Genomic DNA, 16,442 nt, shown 5'->3' on the forward strand with positions numbered 1-16,442 from the left:
ACAAGCTGATGGTAAAATTCCCAGCCGACAGCGCTAGTGGCAGAAGGCGCAGTACCGAGGGCAAGGTAGCAGGGGATGTGCGTAGATCGAGCAGCATGTACATCCCAGGCAGTGCAACAGTCTTTAAGGGCCTGGCCTGCTTTATGGCTCCCCACCAAGACTGTGTCACCGCTCCCCAGTCACGGCTGAGTCGGCGGGAGCACTGTAAAAGGATGGTGAGGGAGTACGTAGCGGATCGCACGACCATCCTTGGTGATGCCTCTGCCCCCTACAACTACTGGGTGTCGAAGCTGGACATGTGGCCTGAACTAGCGCTGTATGCCCTGGAGGTGCTTGCTTGTCCTGCGGCTAGCGTCTTGTCGGAGAGGGTGTTTAGTGCGGCTGGGGGAATCATCACAGATAAGCGTAGCCGCTTGTCAACCGACAGTGCCGACAGGCTAACACTCATCAAGATGAACAAAGGCTGGATTTCCCCAGACTTCTGTTCTCCACCAGCGGACAGCAGCGATACGTAAGCAATACGTAGGCTGCACCCGCGGATGGAAGCTACGTTCTCTCTCACCATCCAAAACGGGGACATTTCTGCTTCATCAATCTGTGTCTAATATTCCTCCTCCTCCTCCTCCTGCTCCTCCTCCTGAAACCTCACGTAATCACGCTGAACGGGCAATTTTTCTTAGGGCCACAAGGCTCACTCAAATAATTTTTCAGAACAATTTTTATAAGTTTCAATGCGCTTAAAAGCATTGGAACTTTAACTTGAACCAATTTTTCGTTACACTGGGCTGCCTCCAGGCCTAGTTACCACTTAAGCCACATTAACCAAAGCGATTAATGGGTTTCACCTGCCCTCTTGGCTGGCCATGGCCAATTTTTGGGATGTACATTAGTACTGTTGATACAGCAATTTTTGTGGGCCCTCGCCTACAGTGTAATCAAATTAATTTTTAGGCCACCTGCATTACAGCTGATGTTACCTCAGCTGTGTTGGGCAATGCAATGGGATATTTTTATGTACCGCCGGTGGGTTCCAGGGAGCCACCCATGCTGTAGGTGCACACTGAGTTTTTAATACATCTGTACACTTCTAAAGAACCCGTCTGACTGGGGCATGCAGTGTGGGCCGAAGCCCACCTGTATTACGCACGACATTACTACCTCAGCTGTGTTGGGCAATGCAATGGGATATTTCTATGTACCGCCGGTGGCTTCCTGGCACCCACCCAGGCAGTGGGTCCACAGGGAGTTTAACCTACATGTGTCCACTTGTAAAGAACCCCAGTCTGACTGGGGCATGCAGTGTGGGCCGAAGCCCACCTGCATTAAGCACGACATTACTACCTCAGCTGTGTTGGGCAATGCAATGGGATATTTTTGTGTACCGCCGGTGGGTTCCAGGGAGCCACCCATGCTGTAGGTGCACACTGAGTTTTTAATACATCTGTACACTTCTAAAGAACCCGTCTGACTGGGGCATGCAGTGTGGGCCGAAGCCCACCTGTATTACGCACGACATTACTACCTCAGCTGTGTTGGGCAATGCAATGGGATATTTCTGTGTACCGCCGGTGGGTTCCAGGGAGCCACCCATGCTGTGGGTCGACAGGGACTTCACAATAGGGAGTTGTACCTGCCTGTGTCTATGAATTAAAAAGCCCGGTCTGACTGGGGCATGCAGACACCTTGACAGAATGAATAGTGTGTGGCACATAGGTTCCCCATTGCTATGCCCACGTGTGCAGCTCCTGATGGCGGTGGCACAGGATTCTATTTCTCATTGCTTCTGTACAGCATTGTGGGCTATCGCTCCGCCACTTTTAAAGAGGGTCGCTGCCTAGCCGTGCCAACCTCTGCAGTGTGTGCCTGCGGTCCCTCGTCATGGCAGACGCAATTCTAAATAGACATGAGCGTGGTGTGGCATGAGGGCAGCTGAAGGCTGCCCAGGGACACTTTGGTGTGCGCTGTGGGGGGGGAGGGGGGGCGGTTGGGCAGCATGTAACCCAGGAGAAGTGTCAGTGGAGTGTCATGCAGGCAGTGATTGTGCTTTGTTGGAGGTAGTGTGGTGCTTAGCAAAGGTATGCCATGCTAATGAGGGCTTTTCAGAAGTAAAAGTTGTTGGGAGGGGGGGGGGGCCCACTCTTGCCGGTATTGTGGCTTAATAGTGGGACCTGTGAACTTGAGATGCAGCCCAACACGTAGCCCCTCGCCTGCCCTATCCGTCACTGTGTCATTCCCATCACTTTCCTGAATTGCCCAGATTTTCACACATGAAAACCTTAGCGAGCATCGGCGAAATACAAAAATGTTCTGGTCGCCCATTGACTTCAATGGGGTTCGTTGTTCGAAACGAACCCTCGAGCATCACGGGAAGTTCGTTCCGAATAACGAACACCCGAACATTTTGGTGTTCGCTCATCTCTACTTGCTATACTTCACTGCTTAGTGACCATTTCCTTGATTTCCTGTACCCCACAGAATGATGGGATATTCCATAATGCACATGCCAACAAGCCCAAATTATCCTGCCTCGGTTCAAGAAATATTCTGGAGAGTTCATATGAATGGTATGGCCTGCACGTTTATCGGACATGAGCCTGATCATGAGCAATCATGTAGTGGAGAGGTCCATTTACACTTGGGATGCTACACCTACAAATACCAGAGGACTGTGAGTGGCTATCCAAATAGCCACAGGGGCCGAGGAAGTCCCAACGGGTTGTATACAGTGTCACGGGAGAGGACCCCTTTAAAATATAACCTTTATTAAATGCAATTTAAAAATGTTAAATATGTTTTTTTAGGACCAGTAGCAAAAGACAAACAAACATGTATCAAGTGAGGCTGATGCAAGAAAATTGCATCACCCACGTGCATATACACTAGTGGTAGGCTATGTACTATCTTGAGCGCCTACAATAAAGGTGCTCACAATAGCCTACAGAACTCTCCCCTTGCACCTATGTAATAATGACTACGGTGCCAGTGTAAACTTGTTTTTGGCAGCATAAAAGAGGTGATCAATATATATGTCTCCCCTCTCTAAAAGTGCAAAATCGTGAGTAACGACCCTGTCGGGTAAAAACCGGCAATGTAGGAGGATATTATTCAGCAATCGTATATAGAGACTGCACGACTCATCATAGCTGTGAGGTGTTGCAATGCTTAAATAGGGGCATTGGAGGTCTGGTAGATAACCCCCTTTGTTTAGGAATATTGAGGACTGGATATACCCACAAAAGTGTGGGGTCAGCATATGACACCACCTAAAGCGGTTTAACCCCTAATATGAGAAGCCAACTCCAAATGGAGATGAGGAAAAGGTTTGAGTGGCAAATCGAATTTCTGGTTCAAACTCAACATGGATGATGGGTTCAGTGAGTCGGACCAGCAAGTCGATTCGCTAAAGGGTTCAGATTTGGTTACAAAATTTAATTCTTATTCAGATCTCACTTCGGTTCGTGGTTCTACGCATTTCGTTGCAAGAGCGACTCATCAGGAACCCATGAACAAATAGAACCTTTGGAATGTTTTACAAATGTCTCAAAAGGAGGATGTTTGGAGTACTGGTTGTCTAAATATGAAAAGCAACACTTGTGAGCCTCCAGAACAACTATAAAAAAGGAGAGGAGTATGGAGTAGCTGAAATAAAGTAAGGCACTCAAAAATAAGAGTGTTACAAAAATACTCAAATTAGTAGATTAGAATACTCTCCGCTATGCTGTCCCTGTCTGACTGGGTGGAAAACTGGCTAGATGAAGCTCAGATATCTAAAGCCCTAGTGAACAATCTCGCCAAGGCTAGGAAATATTCCCCATCCCCCAAGAAAAATAACAAACAAGGATACAGATTATAGTCTCCAACCTTAGTGGTAGACTGGAGAGCAATGAGACCAGCGACAATGCTCCTGTTATATAGTCCCTGACTGGTCCAGCCCACAGGAGGGTATGTATCTCATTATCCAATCAAAAGGTGGGCATGTAAGTTAGTAACGCCCCCTAGTGATGTGCCGATGCTATGTAGGAGCTGTTGCTAAGGGACCACCTCCAGAGATCAGCAATCATGTGACCGTCATGTGGTGCAGCACCGTGGAAACCATGTGAATATGAATGTGACCTTTAGGAAGGGGCGGCCCAGCATCAGGACATGATGATGTCACAGCGCTGCTGCTATTGGCAGAGCAGTGCGGACATAAATAAGAGATGGTGCATTGTCATGATAAAACAACGCCATAGAGCCGCAGTATATGCAACCTTTTATGAAACTGATCATATTATAAATTCTAAAGCATCCAGACGGTTATGTATGGATATGAATGAGCACACGAGGATCATGATGGGGACAATGAAGTTCTTGAAGTAAATGACAATACATTTAGATAAGAAAAACAAGGATAAAGAGAGATACCCGATTAGGAAATATGACATCAAGATTGATGAAAATAAATACTTGAATAAAGAATCAAACATGGTCTCCCAGACAGGGAACTAAAGAAATACATTCTATCTATCTATCTATCTATCCATCCATCCATCCATCTATCTATCTATCTATCTATCTATCTATCTATCTATCTATCTATCTATCTATCTATCTATCTATCTATCTATCTATCTATCTATCTATCTATCTATCTATCTATCTATCTATCTATCTATCTATCTATCTATCTATAGATATATATATCTATATATATATATATCTATAAAGATGAAAGCCCTCACTCACGGACTCACTGACTGGCTCACTGACTCACTCGCAGGTGGCCTATCTATATATATAAAAACGAAAGCCCTAACTGACTCACTGACTGACTGACTGACTCACTCACTCACTGACTGATCCACCACTAATTCTCCAACTTCCCGATGTCATAGAAACGTGAAATTTGGCACGAGCATTGATTATGTCAAAAATAGGAAAAGTAAAGGGGTCCAAACTCGATTATTCAATTCTTGCGCAAAATAACTAGCGTCCAAATTTTACATACGGAATATAATTCTCTCACTTCCCGATGTCGTAGAAACATGAAATTTGGCACGATTATAGATTATGTCTGAAATAGGAAAAGTTAATGGGTCCAAACTCGATTATTCAATTCTAGCACAAAAGAATTAGCGTCCAAATTTTACGCACGTAATCTAATTCTCTCACTTCCCAATGTCATAGAAACTTGAAATTTGGCATGAGCATTGATTGTGTCATAAATAGGAAAAGCTAATGGGTCCCAACTCGATTTTTTAATTCTAAGCGCAAAAGAAATAGCGTCCAAATTTTACGTATGTAATCTAATTCTCTCACTTGAAATTTGGCACAAGTATTGATTATGTCATAAATAGGAAAAGCTAATAGGTCCCAACTCGATCAATTCTAAGCACAAGAGAATTAGCGTCCAAATTTTACGTACGTAGAAGTCACAGGGGCACTTAAGTTCTTTGAACTCTTAATGATTCATTCACCGAAAAGAACCTTATTGATACTTAAAATTTAACTTTTATTTTTTTATGTCTCTAAAAGAACAAATATGTACATAAATGAAACCGAAAATTCATATTATAAAATACAGCTCCTTATTTGATTCAAAGGAGGTAAGGTAGAACAATTCGTATGCTGTCAAAAGAAATGCCTTGTTGATGTTATTTTATCAAGGCAAGAAAGCCGCCTTATTCTTGTGCAAATGTAGGCGGTCACTCAGATGTCTTATTTACTATGATTTTATCAGGACAAAAGAGGCCGCTTGATTAGCATACCCACATAGCAGGGAATGCTCTTATATACAAACACACCCCCTATTATGTAAATGATGACCGCACTGTCTCACAGCCCTCTTCTTGTATCAAACTTAAATGTTCAGGTTTAATCAACTACCCATCAGATTATTGATCATATCTGATATATAAAAAAGATCCTAGTGTCGATGTTATTTCTAGTGTGGAGCTTGATCCCTTATTCCCTTTGTCCCATCAACGCGTTTCTATGACACATGCCAAGTGTGTCATTTCATCAGGATGGACATTTATAGTTAGACTGGCCTGGCTACAATTGCCACCCAGACAACTGATAGTATGTTATGCTCCAATCCACATAGCATAATATGTTATACACAGTGTTAAAAGCCCTTTTGTTGTATATGGGCTATAACACGGTCACGGTAGTGACCGTATGCCTGTACTGATGCAGACAGACAAGTGCTTCAGCTCACATCACTGTGGCATATCAAGTAACTTGACAGCACTAAGTGCTAGGATAACAGCACTTAAGCTCTTATTAAAAAGAGCATAATAGTTGCTGAGGCACTAAATACACTTCAAGCCACCCACATGGGGCATGAAGGCTAGAGACTCAATGCTAATAGTCCCCTATCATGGGGTTTAGACAGCAGCTTTTTGGAAGCCACTATGATAAATCAGCAGCCCACCTGGCCGCAACATTAGAGACAGAGTACGTACGTAATCTAATTCTCTCACTTCCCAATGTCATAGAAATTTGAAATTTGGCACGGGCATTGATTATGTCATAGATAGGAAAAGCTAATGGGTCCCAACTCGATTATTTTATTCTAGCGCAAAAGAACTGGCGTCCAAATTTTACGTACGAAGTCTAATTCTCTCATTTCCCAATGTCATAGCAACTTGAAATTTGGCACAAGCATTGATTATGTCATAAATAGGAAAAGCAAATGGGTCCCAACTCGATTATTCAATTCTAGTGCAAAAGAACTGTCGTCCAAATTTTATGTTCGTAATCTAATTCTCTCACTTCCCGATGTCATAGAAATTTGAAATTTGGCATGGGCATTGTGTATGTCATAAATAGGAAAAGCTAATGGGTCCTAACTGGATTATTCAATTCTAAGCGTGAAAGAATTAGCATCCAAATTTTACATACGGAATCTAATACTCTCACTCCCCGATACCATAGAAACTTGAAATTTGGCATGAGCATAGATTATGACATAAATAGGAAAAGTTAATGGGTCCCAACTCGATTATTCAATTATAAGCGCAAAAGAATTAGCGTCCAAATTTTATGTAGGTAATCTAATTCTCTTACTTGAAATTTGGCACGAGCATTAATTATTATGTCATAAATAGGAAAAGTTAATGGGTCCTAACTCGATTATTCAATTCTAAGCGCAAGAGAATTAGCGTCCAAATTTTACGTACTTAATCTTATTCCCTCACTTTCCGATGTCATAGAAATTTGAAATTTGGCACGGGCATTGATTATGTCATAAATAGGAAAAGTTAATAGGTCCCAACTCGATTATTCAAATCTAAGCGCAAAATAATTAGCGTCCAAAGTTTACGTACGGAATCTAATTTTCTCACTTCCTGATGTCATTTTATATAAAGGAAACATTGCATGGTTACCGTCACGTGGTGTTTCTTGGGTAACGCAAAGAGCCATGCAAAATGGTGAACATATTTTTTCCTCGGTTTCTCTAAAGTAACCACGACTTCATAAGATTTTCCGTGTGAACACCAGATAAACACCAGTAACAAATTAACTCGGGTATATCAGCTAGTATATATATATATATATATATATATATATATATATATATATATATATATATATATATATATATATATATGGCTCCTCATTAAAGGGGCGATAGGGGAAGGGATCAGAAACAGAAACTGATTTAAGGTGGGTTCGGGGATGGATAGAGAGGGAGAAAGAAGAAAACAAAGGATGAGTGGGGTGATCCAGTTATAGAAAACTAGTGAAAGATAGTATCATGGTTTCCATGGTGCTGCATCACATGACGGTCACATGATCGCTGATCTTTAACATTCACATTGCAAGCATCATGGCTTCCATGGTGCTGCACCACATGACGGACACATGATTGCTGATCTCTGGAGGTGGTCCCTTAGCAACAGCTCCTACATAGCATTGGCACATCACTAGGGGCATTACTAATTTACACGCCCACCTTTTGATTGGATAATGAGATACATACCCTCCTGTGGGCTGGACCAGGCAGGGACTATATAACAGGAGCATTGTCGCTGGTCTCTCATTGCTCTCCAGTCTACCACTAAGGCTGGAGACTATAAATCTGTATCCTTGTTTGTTATTTTTCTTGGGGGATGGGGAATTTTTTCTAGCCTTGGCGAGATTGTTCACTAGGGCTTTAGATATCTGAGATTCAACTAGCCAGTTTTCCAGTCAGACAGGGACAGCATAGCGGAGAGTATTCTAATCTACTTACTTAAGTATTTTTGTAACACTCTTATTTTTGAGTGCTTTACTTTATTTCCTGATGAGTCACTCTTGCAACGAAATGCGTAGAACCACAAACTAAAGTGAGATCTGAATATGAATTACATTTTGTAACCAAATCTGAACCCTTTAACGAACCGACTTGCTGGTCCGACTCACTGAACCCATCAACCATGTTGCGTTTGAACCAGAAATTTGATTCGCCACTCAAACCATTTCCTCATCTCCATTTGGAGTTGGCTTCTCAGATTAGGGGTTAAACCGCTTTAGGTGGTGTCATATGCTGACCCCACACTTTTGTCGGTATACCCAGTCCTCAATATTCCTAAACAAAGGGGGTTATCTACCAGACCTCCAATGCCCCTATTTAAGCATTGCAACACCTCACAGCTATGATGAGTCGTGCAGTCTCTATATACGATTGCTGAGTAATATCCTCCTACAATGCCGGTTTTTACCCGACAGGGTCGTTACTCACGATTTTGCACTTTTAGAGAGGGGGAGACATATATATTGATCACCTCTTTTATGCTGCCAAAAACAAGTTTACACTGGCACCGTAGTCATTATTACATAGGTGCAAGGGGAGAGTTCTGTAGGCTATTGTGAGCACCTTTATTGTAGGTGCTCAAGATAGTACATAGCCTACCACTAGTGTATATGCACGTGGGTGATGCAATTTTCTTGCATCAGCCTCACTTGATACATGTTTGTTTGTCTTTTGCTACTGGTCCTAAAAAAACATTTAAAGTTTTTAAATTGCATTTAATAAAGGTTATATTTTAAAGGAGTCCTCTCCCGTGACACGCTATCCAGATAGCATAGCTAAACGTCCCTTCAGACATCTTCCAACCACTTGATGAATCGATGTCACATAGAGTTGCACATCGCTGGGCTAGAGGGGGTCCTACAGGATATTAGTTCCTGTCCCATGACTTTTGGCACTGGTGATCTTTTAAATGTAATTTTTACATACATTGTACATGTTTATTTACACGGAACAATACTCTGATACAGGAAGAATCAAACTCTCCCAAAAGGACAGTGTTACAGGTTGATTTGCATTTAAGAAGCTCAGCTACTGTAAATTGCTTGAGTTTATTTACTAACTATTGACTAGAGGTAGCACCTTGTTTTACATGAATGGTTTTCCAACATGTAAGACAATTGAAGTTGGACTACTTTAATAGTTACCTATTTAACCTTCATTGTCTTAAAAGGGTGTTAGTTTTGAACAATGTCTTCTTGTTGGAAGGGTTCTTTGAAAATAAGCAGATCATAAAGTGTCTTCTGGCTTGGCCTTCTGGTGATCAGCTGTAATCTGTGGGTAAACCTGGTAGTGTTTGAATTCCCTGCAGCACAACCAAAAGGAAAATTAAAGGGGTTGTCCCGCGAAAGCAAGTGGGGTTATACACTTCTGTATGGCCATATTAATGCACTTTGTAATGTACATTGTGCATTAATTATGAGCCAAACAGAAGTTTTTCACTTACCTGCTCCGTTGCTGGCGTCCTCGTCTCCATGGTGCCGTCTAATTTTCAGCGTCTAATCGCCATATTAGACGCGCTTGTGCAGTCCGGGTCTTCTGCTTTTCTCAATGGGGCCGCTCGTGTCAGAGAGCGGCTCCTTGTAGCTCCGCCCCGTCACGTGCTGATTCCAGCCAATCAGGAGGCTGGAATCGGCAATGGACCGCACAGAAGCCCTGCGGTCCACCGAGGGAGAAGATCCCGGCGGCCATCTTCAGCAGGTAAGTAAGAAGTCACCGGAGCGCGGGGATTCAGGTAAGCGCTGTCCGGTTTTCTTGTTTAACCCCTGCATCGGGGGTTGTCTCGCGCCGAACGGGGGAGCTGTTGAAAAAAAAAAAACCCGTTTCGGCGCGGGACAACCCCTTTAAGCAATGCAGTACTCATTCAAATCAAAATGTTGTCTATGCTATGCAGAACAGGACTGGTCCTCTATAGCCAGAAACACTCTTTCTAACCGTTTTTTTGCTATGTAGACAAGATTCCTGAATAGAGAAACAACACGTTTGTTGTGTCTCAGCCAATAAGACATACATTTTATTTCACTAATTAAAATCATTAGAAATACTATTGCACCCTATTAAGTCCTATCAACTATACTGTGGATGGAAAGTGGGATAACCACCCTGAGAAGGACCACCCTGCACCAGAACCTATCCATTGATTATTCTATTGCACCCTAGTTAGGAAAAAACAGGGAAATGAAGGGAGAAAACACAATGTTAAATGCAAAAAAGGATCTGCTCAGCAAAATCCAGTATATGAAACACCCATGGAAAAAAGATATCAATGATCCAAAGTAAGTATTTATATCAACATTCCATCAACCTATGTGTTTTACCCTTGAAATTATAAAAGTTAATCAGGAAGCCAACAGTATAGGTGTCATGGTCACATGTATACAAAATAAATTATATCAAGATGTTAGAACCATAGTAGACCAAATCCCCAACGTTATGTGCTCACTGTAAAAAATGATACACAACATCCTTACTTCCAATATAAAGGAATAAACAAAAAATTACTTGCCTAATAACCTCAAAACGACCCTTTGAGCAAAAGTGAGTGGTATGCATTATTTGTGGTATGCATCCTAAGCAGTCACATCCACCTATCACATCTACATCTGAAGTATTTTCCTCTAGTTTAAGGGACGTGAGTCTTTGTTTTTGACTATACTAGCTGATTACCTGGCGTTGTCCATGTATTTTATTTTTAGACACAAAGAATTTAAATATGTGTGTGTGTAAATATAATAATAAACTTTATTTGTATAGCGCCAACATATTCCGCAGCGATAACATAGACAGGGGGAATATAGAAAGACAAAAAATGCAAAAATTTCAGAACCACGGTTACATAGTAATCAGTTGATGGAAACAATAGGGGTGAGGGTCCGGCTCCAACGAGCTTACATACTACGAATAGTGGGGTGATACAGAAGGTAAAGGGCTGGAGATGTGCACAGTATGGCGAGGTGGAGAGTGAGGGATGCTATACACATAGACAATGGTCAGACATTTAGCCGTGTGGTGGCAGAAACGTTATGACTGCAGGAGCTCACTGGGACAGTAGGTTCCTACTTCACTGAATAGATCACTGTAGGGAACCTAATAGATTTGTACTGGTTTTTATAGCCTAAAACGTAGCTTTTAATATGAATTCAATATAAAATAATATCCGCATACACACACTACTACATAAATTACACATACACAGACTTTACATTTAAAATTCGTATCTCTTGATACTTCTATGTCCTTTGCCAATGGGCCTACGTTTTTTTAGCCGCACTATATATAGGTACCTGCAGGTCGATATAGACCCTAAATATGGGCTGTATATAGTAAAGTCCCTAAATCTTAGGGTCCTTGACAGAAATTGGGGTAAATAGTGTCCGTTCCTTATACCCCAAATCTAAAGGTGCTTAGCAGATAGTGCATGACAAACACCCTTATTTTTTAGGTGCAGTCTGCCCCGCCAAGGGTTAGAGTATTGTTTTGAGGATCACCAGCATGGGTAGACATGCAGGGCTAACCATAGACCCTATATGCAACGAGTTGCAATAATCGAGCCAAGAGTGGATGAGGGCAATAGTAAGCATTTTCAGTGTGTCTATGGTGAGAAAAGAGCGGATTCTTGCGATGTTCTTGAGGTGCAGCTGACATGTTTGGGAGAGAGATTGGATGTAGGGGGTAAAAGAGAGATCAGAGTCAAATATGACCCCAAGGCAGCGGGCATGTTGTCTAGGAGTTATGGTGGTGCCACACACTGAGATGGAGATGTCAAGATGAGGTCGGTTAGTGGAGGGTGGAAATACCAGTAAGTCAGTTTTAGAGAGGTTTAGTTTTAGGTAGAGAGAGGACATAGTGTTAGAGACAGCGGACAGACAGTCGGTGATGTTTTGGAGGAAACGTGCATAGATGTCACGGGAAGAGGAGTATAGCTGGGTGTCGTCAGCATACAGGTGGTATTGGAGGCCAAATCTCCTGATGGTTTGTCCAATAGGGGCTGTGTAGATAGAGAAAAGGAGGGGACCGAGGACCGAGCCCTGGGGGACCCCAAACAGCAAGGGGAAGAGGAGGGGAGGTAGAGCCAGCAAAGGAGACGGTGAAAGAGTGGTCAGATAGGTAGGAGAAGAACCAGGAGAGAGCAGTGTCCTTTAGGCCGATGGAGCAAAGCATACTGAGGAGGAGTTTGTGGTCAACAGTGTCAAATGCTGCGGAAAGGTCGAGGAGGATCAGTAGGCAGTAATCGTCCCTCGATTTGGCTGTCAGTAGGTCATTGGATACCCTCGTAATTGCAGTTTCTGTGGAATGTTGAGGTCGGAAGCCAGACTGTAGGGGGTCTAGTAGAGAGTGCTCTGATAGATAGCTTACAAGGCGGGAGTAAACCAGGCATTCTAGTAGTTTGGAGATGAAGGGGAGATTATAGATGGGTCGGTAGTTGGCAGCATCAGTCGCATCCATAGTCGGCTTCCTTAGCAGTGGGGATATGATGGCGTGTTTGAAAGAAGAGGGAAAGATACCAGATGTCAGAGAGAATGTGTGTACTAATTTAATATACTAGTATATGAGGAGGAAGAGGTCATCTGTGTAATATCTTACTGGATGAGGAGGAGGTTGTCTGTGTAATATATTAGTATATGAGGAGGAGGTCGTCTGTGTAATATCTTGCTGCATGAGGAGGAGGTCATCTGTGTAATATATTGGTATATGAGGAGGAGGTCGTCTGTGTAATATTGGTATTTGAGGAGGATTAGGAAGTTGTCTGTGAAAGATATTATCTGAGGAGTAGGAGGTCTGTGTAATACTGGTATAATTAAAAATCAAAAACTCACCGACTTCCCCAGTAATTTTTGTTGCTAATAGCAACCAATCACAGCTCAGCTTTCACTTGTTATACTGCTGAGGTAAAATGAAAGCTCCGCTGTGATTGGTTACTATGAGCAACACAGATTTCCTTTTGTACAGCTCTCATAAGAGTGGGTGCTGGGCTCATTTCTGTATGGTACATAGTGACTTAGTGCTGGTGGGAACCTGTGTGGTAGTTGGAGCAGAGAAGGAGGTTGTCTGTGTAAGATATTATTACCTGAGGAGCAGGAGGTCTGTGTAATATATTAGTATTTGAGCAGAAGGAGGTCATCTGTGTAATAGATTAGTGTCTGAGGAGGAGGAGGTCGTCTGTGTTAGATAAGAGTGTGAAATAAAAACCATCTGCTCAAGTGCAATTCCAGCATTCACCCCCCGCCCCCCGGGGTAGTGGGGCTGTGTTATGCCCACCCCACCCTCCTCTTCCTACCCCACCACCAACCACAAAATTTGTCCCCACGGGATGAGTTATGTATGTACCAAGTTCGGTTGAAATTGCTTCAGGCGTTCATGAGTTAAGGTGGCACATATATATATATATATATATATATATATATATATATATATATATATATATATATATATATATATATATATATATATATATATATATATATATATATATATATATATATATATATATTTGAAGGGATGCGCTTTTCTGATCACTATATTTTATATTTAATAATATGTGGAAGTGAGGACGTATCAGATCCACAGTGAGAATATAGAGTAGGGGATTTGTCTAGTATGGTTCCAGCATCTTGATATAATCTATTTGGTATACACATGAAAACAAATCGCAGCATGTTCTATTTCTGTGCGGGTCTCGCAGAGGCCCACACAGAAACATCACTAGTGATGGGCTGGCTCCACTCTGCGCATGCGCCAGCTGGACGGCAGCCAGCACATCACAGCGCCGGAGCCGTTTGAGCAGGTGGGAGCTGCACTGGTCCCTGTAGGGGCACGGGTGGGATCCCGCTGCGAGAATTGTCGCAGGGGATCGGATCCGATCCGGTCGTCTGCAGGCAGCCTATCTATATATATAAAAACGAAAGCCCTCACTGACTCACTGACTGACTGACTCACTCACTCACTGACTCACTCACTCACTGACTCACTCACTCACTGAATCGCCACTAATTTTCCAACTTCCTGATGTCATAGAAACATGAAATTTGGCACAAGCATTGATTATGTCATAAATAGGAAAAGTTAATGGGTCCAAACTCGATTATTCAATTCTAAGCACAAAAGAATTAACGTCCAAATTTTACATAGGTAATCTAATTCTCTCACTTCCTGATGTCGTTTTATATAAAGAAAACGTCGCATGGCTACCTCCACGTGGTGTTTCCTGGGTAACGCAGAGAACTATGCAAAATGGTGAACATATTTTTTTCCTCAGTATCTCTAAATAACCGCGACTTCATAAGATTTTCCGTGTGAACACCAGATAAACACCAGTACCAAATCAACTCGGGCGAAGCCGGGCATATCAGCTAGTCTATATATATAAAGACGAAAGCCCTCACTCACTGACTCGCCACTAATTCTCCAACTTCTTGATGTCATAGAAACATGAAATTTGGCACAAGCATAGATTGTCATGAATAGGAAAAGTAAAGGGGTCCCAACTCAATTATTCAATTCTAAGCGCAAAAGAATTAGGGTCCAAATATTACGTACATAATCTAATTCTCTCACTTCCCGATGTCATAGAAACTTGAAATTTGGCATGAGCATTGATTATGTCATAAATAGGAAAAGCTAATGGGTCCCAACTTGATTATTCAATTCTAAGCGCAAAAGAATTAGCGTCCAAATTTTACGTACGTAATCTAATTCTCTCACTTCCCGATGTCATTTTATATAAAGGAAACGTTGCATGGTTAGTTGGCGCTATACAAATAAAGATTATTATTATTATGGTTACCTCCACATTGTGTTTCCCAGGTAACGCAAAGAGCCATGCAAAATGGTGAACATATTTTTTTCCTCGGTATGTCTAAAGCAACCACGACTCCATAAGATTTTCCATGTGAACACCAAATAAACACCAGTACCAAATTAACTCGGGCGAAGCCGGGTATATCAGCTAGTATTTAAATATAAACTGAAAAATGATGTTGAAAGTTGAACAAATACAATTCATTTATTAACGACAGAGGACCAAGAATATGCTTGACCTTCATTCTTGTCAGCAGTAGGAATACATTTTGAGTGCCCTCTTGGCATACATTTGGGTGGCATGCTTATTAGAGATGAGCGAGCATACTTGTCCGAGCTTGATGCTCGCTCGAGTATTAGGGTGTTCGAGATGCTCGTTACTCGAGATGAGCACCATACGGTACTTGAGTCAATTCCATTTCCTTCCCTGCATGTTTAGCGCCATTTTCTGGCCAATAGACATGCAGGGAAGGCATTACAACTTCATCCTGTGACGTGCCAGCCCTATCCCACCCCCCTGCAGTGAGTGGCTGGCGAGATCAAGTGACCGCCGAGTATTTAAAGCGGACCTGCCCGCGGCTCGCCTCAGACACACGCTGGCAGAGATTAGGGAGGGTGCTGCTGGTGCTATAGTGAGAGTGTTGGCATCCTCAATAACCCCAATGGTCCTTCTGAGGGCCACATCTGACCGTGTGCATTACTGTTGTGGCTGCTGGGAGTTGTAGTGCTTCACTATTACCCAGCTAGGCCTTTCTGCAGCCTTGCGTATAATTTTTTTCTGACTGCAGTTTGCATTACATAACCGCTGTCAGCCTCCAACTGGACGCCAATATTTCCATAACTTTTTACACCGCTCTGTGTGTGCCGTCAACTTCACGCACAGTGTGCGGCGACAGCCCCTGATAGAGGGAAAGTCATATACACGCTATATAGCCGGTATTCTTGTTTAAAAACATTTTTTTTTTTTTTAAAAACTCATTCGTTGGGCTACCTGTGACTGTGTGCATTTTACTGCCTGGCTGCTGGGAGTTGTAGTGAATCACTACTGCACGGCTAGGCCTGTTTGCAGCCTTCCTTATTCTTTGTTTCTACCTGGAGTTAACGCTACATAACCGCTGTCAGCGTGAAAGTGTACGCCAATAATTCCATAATTATTCACACCGCTCTGTGTCTGCCGTCAACTTCACGCACAGTGTACGGCAACAGCCACTGATAGAGGGAAAGTCATATACACGCTATATAGCCTATATTCTTCTTCAAAAACGTTTTTTTTTAAAAACTCATTCGTTGGGCTACCTGTGACTGTGTGCATTTTACTGCCTGGCTGCTGGGAGTTGTAGTGAATCACTACTGCACGGCTAGGCCTGTT

The sequence above is a fragment of the Eleutherodactylus coqui genome, chromosome 12 (assembly GCF_035609145.1).
Source record: "Eleutherodactylus coqui strain aEleCoq1 chromosome 12, aEleCoq1.hap1, whole genome shotgun sequence".
NCBI classification, from domain to species: Eukaryota; Metazoa; Chordata; class Amphibia; order Anura; family Eleutherodactylidae; genus Eleutherodactylus; species Eleutherodactylus coqui.